The sequence below is a fragment of the Triturus cristatus genome, chromosome 10 (genome assembly GCF_964204655.1).
Source record: "Triturus cristatus chromosome 10, aTriCri1.1, whole genome shotgun sequence".
Taxonomy (NCBI): Eukaryota; Metazoa; Chordata; class Amphibia; order Caudata; family Salamandridae; genus Triturus; species Triturus cristatus.
The window spans coordinates 906,885,629-906,897,741 of NC_140593.1; the positions used below are offsets into that span (position 1 = coordinate 906,885,629).

The following is a 12,113-nucleotide window of genomic DNA, read 5'->3' on the forward strand; positions in this document are numbered from 1 at the left end:
AAGTTCTTCTCTCGACTCGACTTAAATAAAATATATCACCAATTAGAATTTGAATAAAAATCCAAGTACATTTCAACCTTTTCTATGCATACTGGTTTGTTTTGCTATAATCAATTGTGTTTTGGTGTATCCTCTGCTGCCAAACTTTTTCAAGATGTCATTTGATTTGTCATATAGCCTATACATGCATTTAACTACTGTGATGGCATATTTACTTTCGGAGCCATACAAAAAGAGCATGACAAAATTCTCATGCAAGTATGTTGGTTGCTGAACGATGCAGTCTTAACTTTGAAAGCTAACAAATGTGAATTTCACAAGAAAAGCTTGAATTTTTTCTTCCCATATTTTTTCTGATGGGAGCATGAAACTAGATCCAGCTAAAGTGCAAACGTTATCCTCTGCATATCCCTACAAAACATTTCTGTGTCATGATCATATCTTGGAATGGCCAGTTACTGTTCTAGATACAGACAAGGTTTTACTATGGTCAGTGCACAGTTTCGAGAAGTAATTAAAAAGAATATGTCATAAGCCATATGAAAGTGAGAAAAGCTTCCAAAAAATCAGGCAAGCTATTGAGAGTGCCACCGAAATGGCATAATTTGATCCCAAGCTTCATACAGAGGTTGTAGTTGATGTTAGCCCTGTCAAGTTAGGTGCAATCCTTGCACAGCACAACTGACAGCCTATTGCTTGGGGAAATATTGTTTGCATACGCCAGTAAAGGCCTTTCATAAACAGAATGTCCTTGCTCGCAACCTCAAAAAAATGTTTGGGAGTGGTGTGAGCATCTGAATATTTCCATGTATTCTTGTACGGAAAGCCTATCACAGTTGTGACTGATCATCAAGCACTGTTGATGATATATGGCAATCCCAAAGCCAAAATGCCTCCTCAAATTGAACGTTGGGGTTTGAGGTTACAAGAATACAACTATACAGTTCTTGATCGTCCAGGGAAAGATCAGAATCCTGCTGGATATTTTTCAAGAGTGACATTACAGTACCCTGGTACCCCATCTAAGACAGTGGAGGTCTGCATCAATTTTATTGTGAACTTAAGCACACCAACTGCCATGTCTTTAGAACAAATTGTCACTGCCATGAGCCGAGATAGTGACATGTTAAAGCTAAAAGACATTATTGCTCATCAGTCAGCACTCTAGACCTCTCACTAATGACAATGAGTGTTTGAAGTTTATAATGTAAGAGATGAACTTTTAGAGGCTCAAGAAGGCCTACTTCTGCAAGGTACATGAATTGTTATTCCTGAGAGTCTGCGGTAAAAAAAAAAAAAGGGATTGACATCGTCCATTAGGGACAATGAGGAATAGTTACCACCAATAGAGCTCTCCATGACCAAGTCTGGTTTCCTTACCTCAATGAAAGAATCGAAAAAGAATGAAAGGCTTGTCATATAGGCAACTGTCTTTTGTCTCAAGTCATTCAGCACCCGTTAAACATATCAGAATTGCCACATCATGCTTCAGAGAGAATTCCTATTGGTTTCATTGGTCCTCTTGAGAATAGACATCACCTTCTAGTCATTGTTGATCAATACTCCCTTTTCCATTGGTAGAAGACCTTTTATATACTACACATAAAAAAGTTTTTCAAAAATTATACGGCATCTTTGTCACACAGAGTGTACCTACAGACATAAAATCCGACAACAGCCCACCTTTTAATTGTCAAGAATTCAGAGACTTTCCAAATCACCTCAATATAAAGCATCAAAAAAGCACTCCTCTTTGGCCCCAAGCCAATTACCAAGTAGAACGGTTCATGAGTACTTTAAAGAAAGCTTTTCAGCTTGCTGCATTGGAAAAGCTTAACCTCAAAGTTAGTTTGAACACTACTCTTTGAGCTTACCATTTGACCCCTCATTCAACGACAGGGAAAGCTCTACCACTCTCATGTTTGGAAGTTAACTAAGTTGGAGAGATGAAACAGAAAAGGGAGGGTTTATTCTTGTGTGGGAGAAAATGGCGCCTATTGAGTGTGCGTAAATTATATTGATGCAAGTAAGGCGGTGCAAAAAGGTGAGGGACTAAACCCTAAGCCCTCAGAGTAGACCCAAGGGTCAAACATGAGTATAACAAGCTTATGCACATGCTCCTGTCAATTGCAACTTCTAGTAAGACATTCGTTGAACTTCAGAAAACATTCAGGGGCCGATTCCGATCCTGAAAAAACCGTGTTCGAACCGTCGGACGGAGCGTTTTCTCCGTCCGACTCGTACCTGGGAAAAACACCTTCCAAACCCGCAAGTACGATTCGTACAGAAACACCATTTCCGTACGAATCGTAAAAAACACCGACCGGCTAAAATATACCCACAATTCGGATCCGGGACACCGCGTACGCGACATTAGCACGGAGTCGGGCAGCGTTTTACGGATCAGCAAGTACGATTCGTACCCACAGCACTTCGCACGGCAATATTTTTACGGGACCCAAAAAGTGCCGGAAAAGCTAAATACGCCACGATGCACGACGAAAAGGGGGCCCGGTACGCACCGTACCCCTATCCCTACACGTCCGCACCATCCCCCCAGCCACCCCATGTATGCGCTGTACCCCCAGCCCCCCCATATACACGCCATACCCCCAGCCCCCCCGCATGTACGGTGCGTACCCCCACCCCCGTATGTACGGAGCGTACCCCCACCCCCGTATGTACGGAGCGTACCCCCACCCCCGTAGGTACGGAGCATACCCCCACCCCCGTAGGTACGGAGCATACCCCACCCCCGTAGGTACGGAGCGTACCCCACCCCGTATGTACGGAGCATACCCCCAGCACGTTGGGGGTACGCACCGTACATACGGGGGTGGGGTTATGCACCGTACATGTGGGGGTGGGGGTACGCTCCATACCTGCGGGGGTGGGGTTACGCTCCGTACATACGGGGGTGGGGGTACGCTCTGTACCTACGGGGGTGGGGGTATGCTCCGTACATACAGGGGCGGGGGTACGCTCCGTACCTACGGGGGTGGGGGTACGCTCTGTACTTACGGGGGTGGGGGTACGCACCGTACATGTGGGGTGGGGGTACGGCGCGTACATGGGGGGTGGGCTGGGGGGTGTTCGGCGCGTATGCGGGCACATGTTTGGACATCTCCATGGTTACTATGGGAGTTCGCTCCGTACGGTGTTTTTTCCATACGGTTGTGCATTCGGACGGACGGGACGGATCGTACTTGCGCGCTCGGACTTCAGTTTACCGATTCGTACGTAAAACTGTCCGTGGACGTGTTGGACACTTTTTCCGACCCAAGCACGTGTTGGGGAATTTTCCCAATGCGATTCGTATGGATTTTTTAGCATACAAATCGTACTTGCCAGTTTGTACGGGACTTGTACGATTCGTACGTAAAAAAATCCGGATACGATTCGTACAGGGAATATTTTTAACGGATCGGAATCGACACCTCAATATACTCGTGTAACAAAAAATTCGAATAATCTGTGCAGTTGTAATTCTCCTGTTCCTTTAATCCGATAATTGCCCAGCCAACACGTGTTTCGTCTTTAGGGATGTCCCTTCCGACTTCTCCAGCGCTGAAAAAATGTATAATGGAACATAATATATCATGGAATCTTGACATTTTTCAATTAAATATGATATGTAGACCACATACCATACTCCATGTAGTGGAAACCCTAATTTAAGTAAGTGCACTCATATTCGCATTCCACCTGGAATAAATGTGGTGCGATAAATACAATCCTAAGTACCTGTCACAAGGTTATGGTGGTACCTATTGATAATCCATGGGTAGCATTTTTCTAACCTCCAATACATCGGGTGACAATGATTATTGCTAAATACAGTCAACATTGCTATATAACCACTGTAGGAAATTGTCATGACGGTGAAGAGAGAAGACTAAGAGGATATGAGGACTGAAACATTATACATTTGGAGAGAAAACAGCAAAAGTTTAAATGGGGTCTCAAATACGCCCCAGTACAAAATGGCTGAAAGTGAGGATTGTTTACCCTCACCATGTGTGATTCATGCATAAACCTTGGTAAACATGTGACAATGCAGTGGGAAGAGCCCTACCTTTCAGGCAAGCACAGTCAATATCAAACTCCTAAGAGAAGGATTAAATTGGACCTTGTGTAAGTATCTGACCACAAATTAAATGCTCCAAAATTTAGTGAGTAGCTGAGAAAGAATTTCTCACCTCTCTGCCGGTTGTACTTCCGTCCCGGCTGGTAGTTAAAATCTGTTGTTAACCGACTTCCACGAAATCCCTTTAATTTTTATCAAGAGTGGTTCCTGTGTGAGTAAAGAGTTGAAAGAGACTATTTCTGAAGTGCTATTGCAAAGTGACAATAACTTTATGATATGTCCACAGCTTCAAATCCATGCCCACGAGTCTCACCTTCCTGTTCTAGGTAAGATCAGAAAGGCCTGTAATGTCAATCCAAAATCTGACTTTTATCCTGTCTTCAGAAAGGGCACTCCATATATGAGTACCTAGAGTTGCCCACACAAACTATGTGTAAGTTGAAAGTAGTTCTTGAGTGTCAATATAGTACCCCCGTACTTCCATACTTCTAACTTCTTAATAAAGTGGGAGAGATAGTGCCTTGTAAATAAAAGAATGCTGGAACTCTTTTGGTTCCCACTGTCCACCCCAGGCCTGTGACGTAAGTGTTGGAGAGATGAATCGAAGGCAGGTTATTGGTGAGTACGTGGGCTTTCAGGATGCCATATTTATGAGTTATCGCCTTCATGTAGTCGTCATTTCCATGTTCCGTGGACAGAGTATAGCGGACCTAGTTGAGGTTTCTGCACTGCCTCAAATATTTAAGGATCTATTTCATGTTGACAACAAACTTTTTTTGCAAAGTCTCAAATGTAGGTTGAGCTTCACATTTTGATGTTAAAATGTCATCACAATCCTCTCCTATCTCCCTCAACATTGCCTTTGACTTATGGCAAAATAAATCCCTCAAGGCCTTATTTTTCAGTTTTACAAATACCTCAGTATCTTTCTTCCTGCTTCCTATCCCTAAAATAAGCCTACCTCTTCTAACTGTTTGATGATCAAAGTGAAACCCACCCCGTAGGATCAGCGCTGTATTATCCCTTTCAGACAGTATGGTGACTGCCTCTCTGTTTGACCCTCTCACTTCAAAGGATGCAATGGCTCTTTGCCACTATGATGTACAATTGTGAACTCAAAAGGCACAGAGTTCTTTGCGTGTGCGGACCTGGCATAAATGTCACCCTTTTCACCTAAAGATTTTCCCCTATGCAGAAGAGAACCACTTATTGCCAGTTTTTTTTTACCTGCATAGGTATCTTATCAAGGATATTCTTTTGTTAATCGATGACTGTGAGAAATAAAGTAAGCAAAGCTGATCATGTCTTTTGCCATGGGAGATGTCTAGATTTGTGGCTATTTACACCTCCTCACACCTTTCCAGGACTCGAGGGAAATGTGAAGGAAAGTAATTAATGCTTAACTGTTGGGGGCAATCCAGGCATCAGAAGTCAGCAATTATATATGTCAGCCTTTTAAAAGTGATACCTCTTACTGGTAGAATAAAAAATTCAATGTAAACTCAAAATGTTTATTTTTGCCAGTCGCCTAGCAGTAGTGAGAGCTCGGTTTCTAGTTCTCCCGAAGCCAAAGTTAAAAGGAAGCATGATTGTAAGTACTGCACAAGTTATCAACTACAGTAGGGTCACGATTTCTGAAGAACAGTCACAACTGCCGTACTTAATAACAGATTTAACATTTAAATGGGCAGGAAGGTATACCTTCCAACACAAGAACAATCCTTTAATGCATATTTATCTGTGTGCTGTAGAATGTAGCACACGTGGAAAAAGGAAGTAACTTTACGCCTCTCTGGGGTAGGGGAACTATTTTGTCACAAATCCAGGTTTACTGCCTTTAGTAAATCTGGGTTTGTGGCACAATACTTGTGTGGATGCATGGGAACAGTCATGCTTCACCCATGTAATGCCTGCCAAATGCAAAGCCACTGAAGGTGACACAAATCGGCCCTTGCGTGACTTTGTAAATCTCGAATAGCATTTCGCGTCGTGGCAAAAAAGTGGCAAAACCACGACGCAAAATGTTAGTAAATCTGGGTCAAGGTATATAACTTTTACACCATCCAACCTGTTATCCGAACTCCTGGAAAACAACACGTGCTGATAAGCTGTTTGGCAGTTCCTAATTGCCTAGAGGTAAAAAGTACCATTAATGCAGGTCCATAAAAAGCAAAAAAAGCTGGGTGCAATTAAATCAAAAGTAAAATGTCATACATTGTATATGAAAAACAGCAAAATATTGTTATTTATGGCAACGGTCACTAAACTAGTCCAAAGCTCGACCATCAGAAGCAATATCATGCTAAACTACAAACTGATTAAGTCTTGCTGTTGATTTGTTTGATTATTTTCTGTTAGTTGGAGAAAAAAAGGTTGTGTAGGCAAAGGAAATCACTATTTTCAGAGTGTGTTCAGTATTATCCTAAATGTTGAATCATCATGAAATTTGATAGACATGCTTATAGAGGATCAAACATTGCCTGTAGCTCGTTTTGTTAGTCAATGCAGGCAAATGGTATAGAATTAAAACATAGATTTGCATTCAATGCTTCTTAAAAAAGTCCCAAAATGATCTTTAGAAGCATTCATCTATTTATTTATACAACACATCCTATTTACTCATGTCGCGATTGTCTTGATATAAACGGTAAAAACGTCTTATTCCAGGTATTCCTGTGTTTAAGCTATACTTTATAGTAGTTTCATATCATTTGTATTTCTGCTGTTTCCTGATATTATGTCATATCACTATTGTTTGTTCAGGCCCTGCCTGTGCGAAATGGACCAGCTGATGAAGGCCAGAATGCAGAAAACCTACAACGAAAAGATGAAGTGATATCTCAGATGTGAATAGAAAAGACCACCCCATTGTCCATAGAGTTTAGTTAATTTTGCATTCTTTTAGAATAATAGTAAGTCCGAAGAAGACAACCACCCAGTTCAAATGCCTAAAGGCGATTCACCTGTCAATGTCTCCATTAAAAATAACTATTTTGATTTAATTCTGCTGCAATTCGGTATAACTTCACATCATTTGCTATCCAGAAATAGATTATATCACTTGTTTTAGATATTATTTTCTTGTCATCACAGTTTTTGCATCCCGAGAGCTGATACATTTTTTTTACATTTGTGCATATCCACTTTACTTGTCTGCATAGTTATGAAAGATGCCATTATGAAATCTGAGTAATTACCACAAGATTATAATTGTAACGATGTCTGTAATTTGTGATTTTAAAATACGAATGTGAGTACATGTCTAAAATATGTCAATATAGTGTTTTTTTTAAAGAAAGGTAACAATAAAATGTGTTAAACAGTGTGTTTTTTCTGTCTAAGGCTGTACCAGCATGTTTGAATCCCATATATTACAATCCCTTACTCCTCACAGAAAATGGTGTTTGAAACAAAATGTTTAGCAGTATTACATCTGAAAAGGGGGGGCTCTTGGCCCCCCCGCCCGCATGGCGGTGCGGCGACCGCCCTTACCTCCTGGACCTCTCGGTGGGGGGGCGCATCCTCTGGGGGCGCGCCCTGCCACCGATTGGTTGCCACCCTCCCTTGACCCGGATGATGCTAATCGGCATCCGGGTCGGGGGGGAGGGGGCGGGCTGCTGAGGGATAAAGAAGCGGCGAGCGCCCAGGTGACCCCCTTGCTGCCTGGACGCTCCCCCACACCGGACGTGCCCTGCGCTCGGGGCTTCTTGTTTTTCTTCCTTCTGCAGGTTTCGTGTTGGCGGGAGCCTTCGTTAGCCCAGCTGATAGAGCGGAGGACCGTTGCGGGGAAGCTGGTGCAGATCCGGCTCGAAGGGGCGTTTGTGTCGAGGTCCGGTGCAGGAAAGAGGTATTGCGAGGCAGCGGGTGGGGTGCGGCAAAGAACGCCGGCAGAGCGGTTTTCCCGCCCATTCTCCACTGGTGCCGGGGTAAGTTTCTGGCGGCACTCCTGGGTCCCCTTTATTTTCTGCTATAGATACGGCAGCTCCCCGTGGAACTCAGCCAGATAAAGATCTTCTGCCCCCCCCCTGGTTCTCGCCCGAGCTCCGTCTGGTAGTGGTCAGAGAGGGGCATGGTGGAATGGTCAGAAACTGCGGGCGAGTCCCTCGTTTCAAGCCTTCGGCACGAGGGGAAGCTTCGGCGTCGTTGGGGAGCTGTATTCATGGAGGTGGAGCCTTGCGAGAGCAACCGGAGCATGATTTTTGAAAGTTAAGTTGCTGGGAGTTGAGATGTCGTGGTACAACAGGCACGGGCAGTTTTATCGTGTTTTATGGATGCGCAGGAACGGATATTTTCACAGTTGGTGTGCAGTCCAGGGATAGGGGGGCTGTTGGGAGAAATGGTAATTGCATTGCTTGCGTGTGTGTCCTCGTTTGAGGAGTACTGGTATTTTAGTCTTAATACCGTTAATCGGGGAAGGCAGCCACCTCGGTTCTTTTCGCATGTGTGCATTTATCACAGCGAGATTGAAAGGTTACTTTCACTGCATGTTAGACTGCTGGTGCCCCCTTGGGGGGCATTGAGAACCTCGCCAGCCCCGCGCGGAGCTTACTAGTGATTTTTCTGTAGTACCAATGGGGGCAGGGAATCACCCCGTGACTGCATGTGTAGATACGGGCTCAGGCATGCTCTTCAAGACCCTGGGGGCGATTTCGCGCTATTTTGTTTTACTATCGATCTGGGTAGGGAATTACCTGCGGCCCGCCTAAATCTTGTCTTGACCTTAAAGCGCATCACTAATTTGAGGGCACACATAATGAATAACTTCTAGGTAGGTGTTTGTTTTGGTGGGTGTTGAAAGAATGTGACCTCGTGGATTATGTTCAGTTATGGTAGGCAGCATTTTTTCCATCCATACCTGCTTCCCAGGAATGCGAGCAGCTGCCAGGGCCCAGTGTTTAATCACAGGGGGTTAACCTTTCCTTTATTCATATTTTTAGAAGCTTAGTGCATTTGCTAAGTAAAAAGTGTAACTGTTCTGTTAATGTTGCAACAAGGAAAGGTGTACATTTTTTAAAACTATTGTTACGTCCACATTCTGAAATCATAGGAGAAGTGAGTTGAGTCCATTTAGATGGTGACATAGTTATCGGGTCCTGCACAAGCAGATGGGAAGGTGGCACACTTGGTGTGCAAGAAGGATTCCCCATCATCTTCACCCAGGACTGTGGACCAGTGGTGGAGAGAGTGCTCACAGACACAGCATCCATGAAGGCCATCTGCAACCGCCAGGCTGTTCTTTCAATGATCCAGGATTAGAGCCTTTGATTTCCTTTCTGCACCTACCATTCCAGGACAATGCTATCCTGCCAAAGACGGTGTTCAACCTTTTTCTTATGAAGTTGTCTCTTGTCCACTCATATATAAGTAGCTTGGAGCTGAGAAGGATGTGTAAATATTATGTCCACAGTGTTAAAAATATACTCACTCAACTCCATTCTCCTATGTCACTTTTCACTTTTCTATCACCTTCTGACTTTTATCAAGCATATACTGGATTTTGTTTTCTCTCTTTTAAGAGATGTTTCTGAAAATGCCTTGGATTCCCAGTGAGGCCTTCTCTCAGGGCCGGACTAGAGAACCAAAGTAGCCCTGGCAAAAATGCTCAAATCAGCGTCTCTTCCTTCATCACCTCACACAATCCCTCTCTTTCAATCCATCCATCCATTTTCTCTCTCATCTCCTTCTCTGATGGCTTTCCGTCTACCTTTCCACCTTTCTTTCTTTCCTTCTCTCTCTTGAAGCCTCCCCGTACCTTCTGAAATTAACCTGAGGATGATGGGGAAAATGACAGGTGCACCAGGAGCAGTCACACCTGCCATAAAAAGCAGACACCTGGGGCTCCAGCACACCCAGGAAATGCTCAGTGGAATAAAAGGCCTGTCCAGGCTTGCCTTTTCTCCAAGGATTCCGTGATCTGCCAAGGCTATTTCTAAAATATTCTCTTCATGACATGTCATTTGTCTACAGTCACTTTCCTTTTTATGGACTCTTAGGGCTAATTGTTCCTTTGAGTTGGAAATGGACTAGTCAATAATGTTCTTTCGGTATCGCATACATTGGGAGTATAAATGTTAACAGAGTTAATGGTCAGAGTTGTTCCTAAATTCCCACTCTCGAGAGGCGCTGATCATGGACTTTCTTCACTGTCATTCCCAGGGACTCCTTCGTTATGTATTCGGCATAATATAAATTACTGGTGGACAACATTTCTGATATCTTCCTCTTGCCAAATGTTCTGGGCTCTATATTATAATCCAATGAGGGACATTTAAGCAAGGGATCCAAGGGAGTTTGGTGAAGGTTGTTTTTTTTCTTTAGCCTCTCCCTTTCTCTCCTGGTTCTTGATATCTCAACTTCTTGGCACTTCAATGATGTGGGCCTTCAGTAAATTGTCAGTGGGATGTTGCAAGTTGTGACAGTAACCATGGTGAGGAGAAAAGTCAAATTAACCCGTCTCCTTCCACCAAAGAAATAACCCACTAACCCCATAGCAGCTTCCTTGGACTTTCCTCTTCTATTGACATTTATAAATAAAAAATAACTTGCAAGTGATACCTCAGCTGTGAAGTGCATGCAGAATTTAGTGACTTACCAATGGCATCTTTAACATCCAAGCTGCGAAACCATGAGGACTAGACTGCTTTGCAGGGACAATGTTTGTTACATGGCAGCACACCACATGGTACCCAGCCTCAACTTGCACCAGGCTAGCTATGTATCATCCAGTACTAATAATACCATTTGTCTGCCCTCACTTCTTCAAGGTTCATCCTTGCTGACATCCTCTAGATCTGTCTCATTCTTGAGAAAGCTAGGTAGGATGGTTTATCTCTTTGTCAGCATCTCCAGTGTGCAGCTAGCTGAGGTCCCTTTCTCTGCGGGTAAATGTGTGCTGCAGGGCACACACCAGCTACTTGCACTACAGTAGAGAGGGAAACCAAAAGTCAAGTAAAAGAAATCCACACAGTTCATTGATGGGGTTTTCATCACTTTTGATGGCCTGTATTTTGATGAATGTCCCAGTACAAATTTGAAGTAAAGATAGGTATGACAGGAGAACTGTGGGTGAACTCTGGCCTCTCCTCCATATGTTAATGCTGGTGATTTAATTCATGCACAACGTTTATTATTGACTCTTTAAACGCCATTGCATCCTCTATGTCAACTACTTCATTGGCATGAAGCTGGCTTCACTCAGCATTGCCAATGTAGATATAAGGAAGCTACATTTCATAGGTTTACAGGTATGATAATTTTCTAATATCTGGCTCATTTACTGGACACTAATTTCCTCATGAATGAGGTCTATAGCAAATGGTATCCTTTGGGCACCTCAAAGCCCTCTTTGTGGATAATTTAGCCTACTTTGTTAGTAAGAGTATGTACATTGTCCAACACGAACGAATACTGCACAAATTCCAGAGTGGTATCAGCATATGCTGATCAGATTTGTGGATCAATTCACCCCTCCAGCATGCTTGCATTACAAAAGACCGTGTACATCTCCCACCTGGTCTAATGAAGAGATTAAATTGAGACAGACAGAGGTGATGAGCATAGGGAGTATGTGGGGGAAGGACCCTAAAGAATGCACCAATTGTAAGCTAACATTCAATTTGAAAGCAATAATTATAAAAAGACGTTATCATGAAAAAACAAAAACATCTTTTCACCTTAGAAAATGTTTGAGGGAGTAAATAAGACTAAAGTAATGCAGACTTTGAAAGATTTCACCATTACCACTGTCTCTCCCTCCTGACCAACTTGGAACTATTGTACGTAGGAACAGAGACTTTTAAAATACAGACTTGTTCTGTTTGAGATCATTTGGATACAAAAGAGTGGCTGAAATCTTGTTCTATGTCAGTGGATCTTGCCATTGCTCCTTTCATCTTTTGTGAGTTCTCCCTTGATGAGACCATCTGAGACGATCACTGTTATAAAGACTATCAATCCCTCTTTTTGTCTGGGAGGTCTCTGCCCAGTGAAAATTGTCCAAGCAGAACATATTGAGCTGTTTCCTTAT

At 43.2% G+C, this 12,113-nt stretch overlaps 2 long non-coding RNA genes across 2 annotated transcripts in view; one reads left to right on the forward strand and one right to left on the reverse strand.

Annotated features, from left to right (window-relative positions):
- LOC146796231 (uncharacterized) overlaps nucleotides 1-7,412 on the forward strand; it is a 68,732-nt gene extending 61,320 nt beyond the window's left edge. Inside the window, exon 3 of the long non-coding RNA XR_014969585.1 lies at nucleotides 6,851-7,412. This is a non-coding gene — a long non-coding RNA (uncharacterized LOC146796231). The remainder of the gene's footprint in view (nucleotides 1-6,850) is intronic.
- LOC146796232 (uncharacterized) overlaps nucleotides 1-12,113 on the reverse strand; it is a 204,073-nt gene that overhangs the window by 46,126 nt on the left and 145,834 nt on the right. The window lies entirely within an intron of this gene.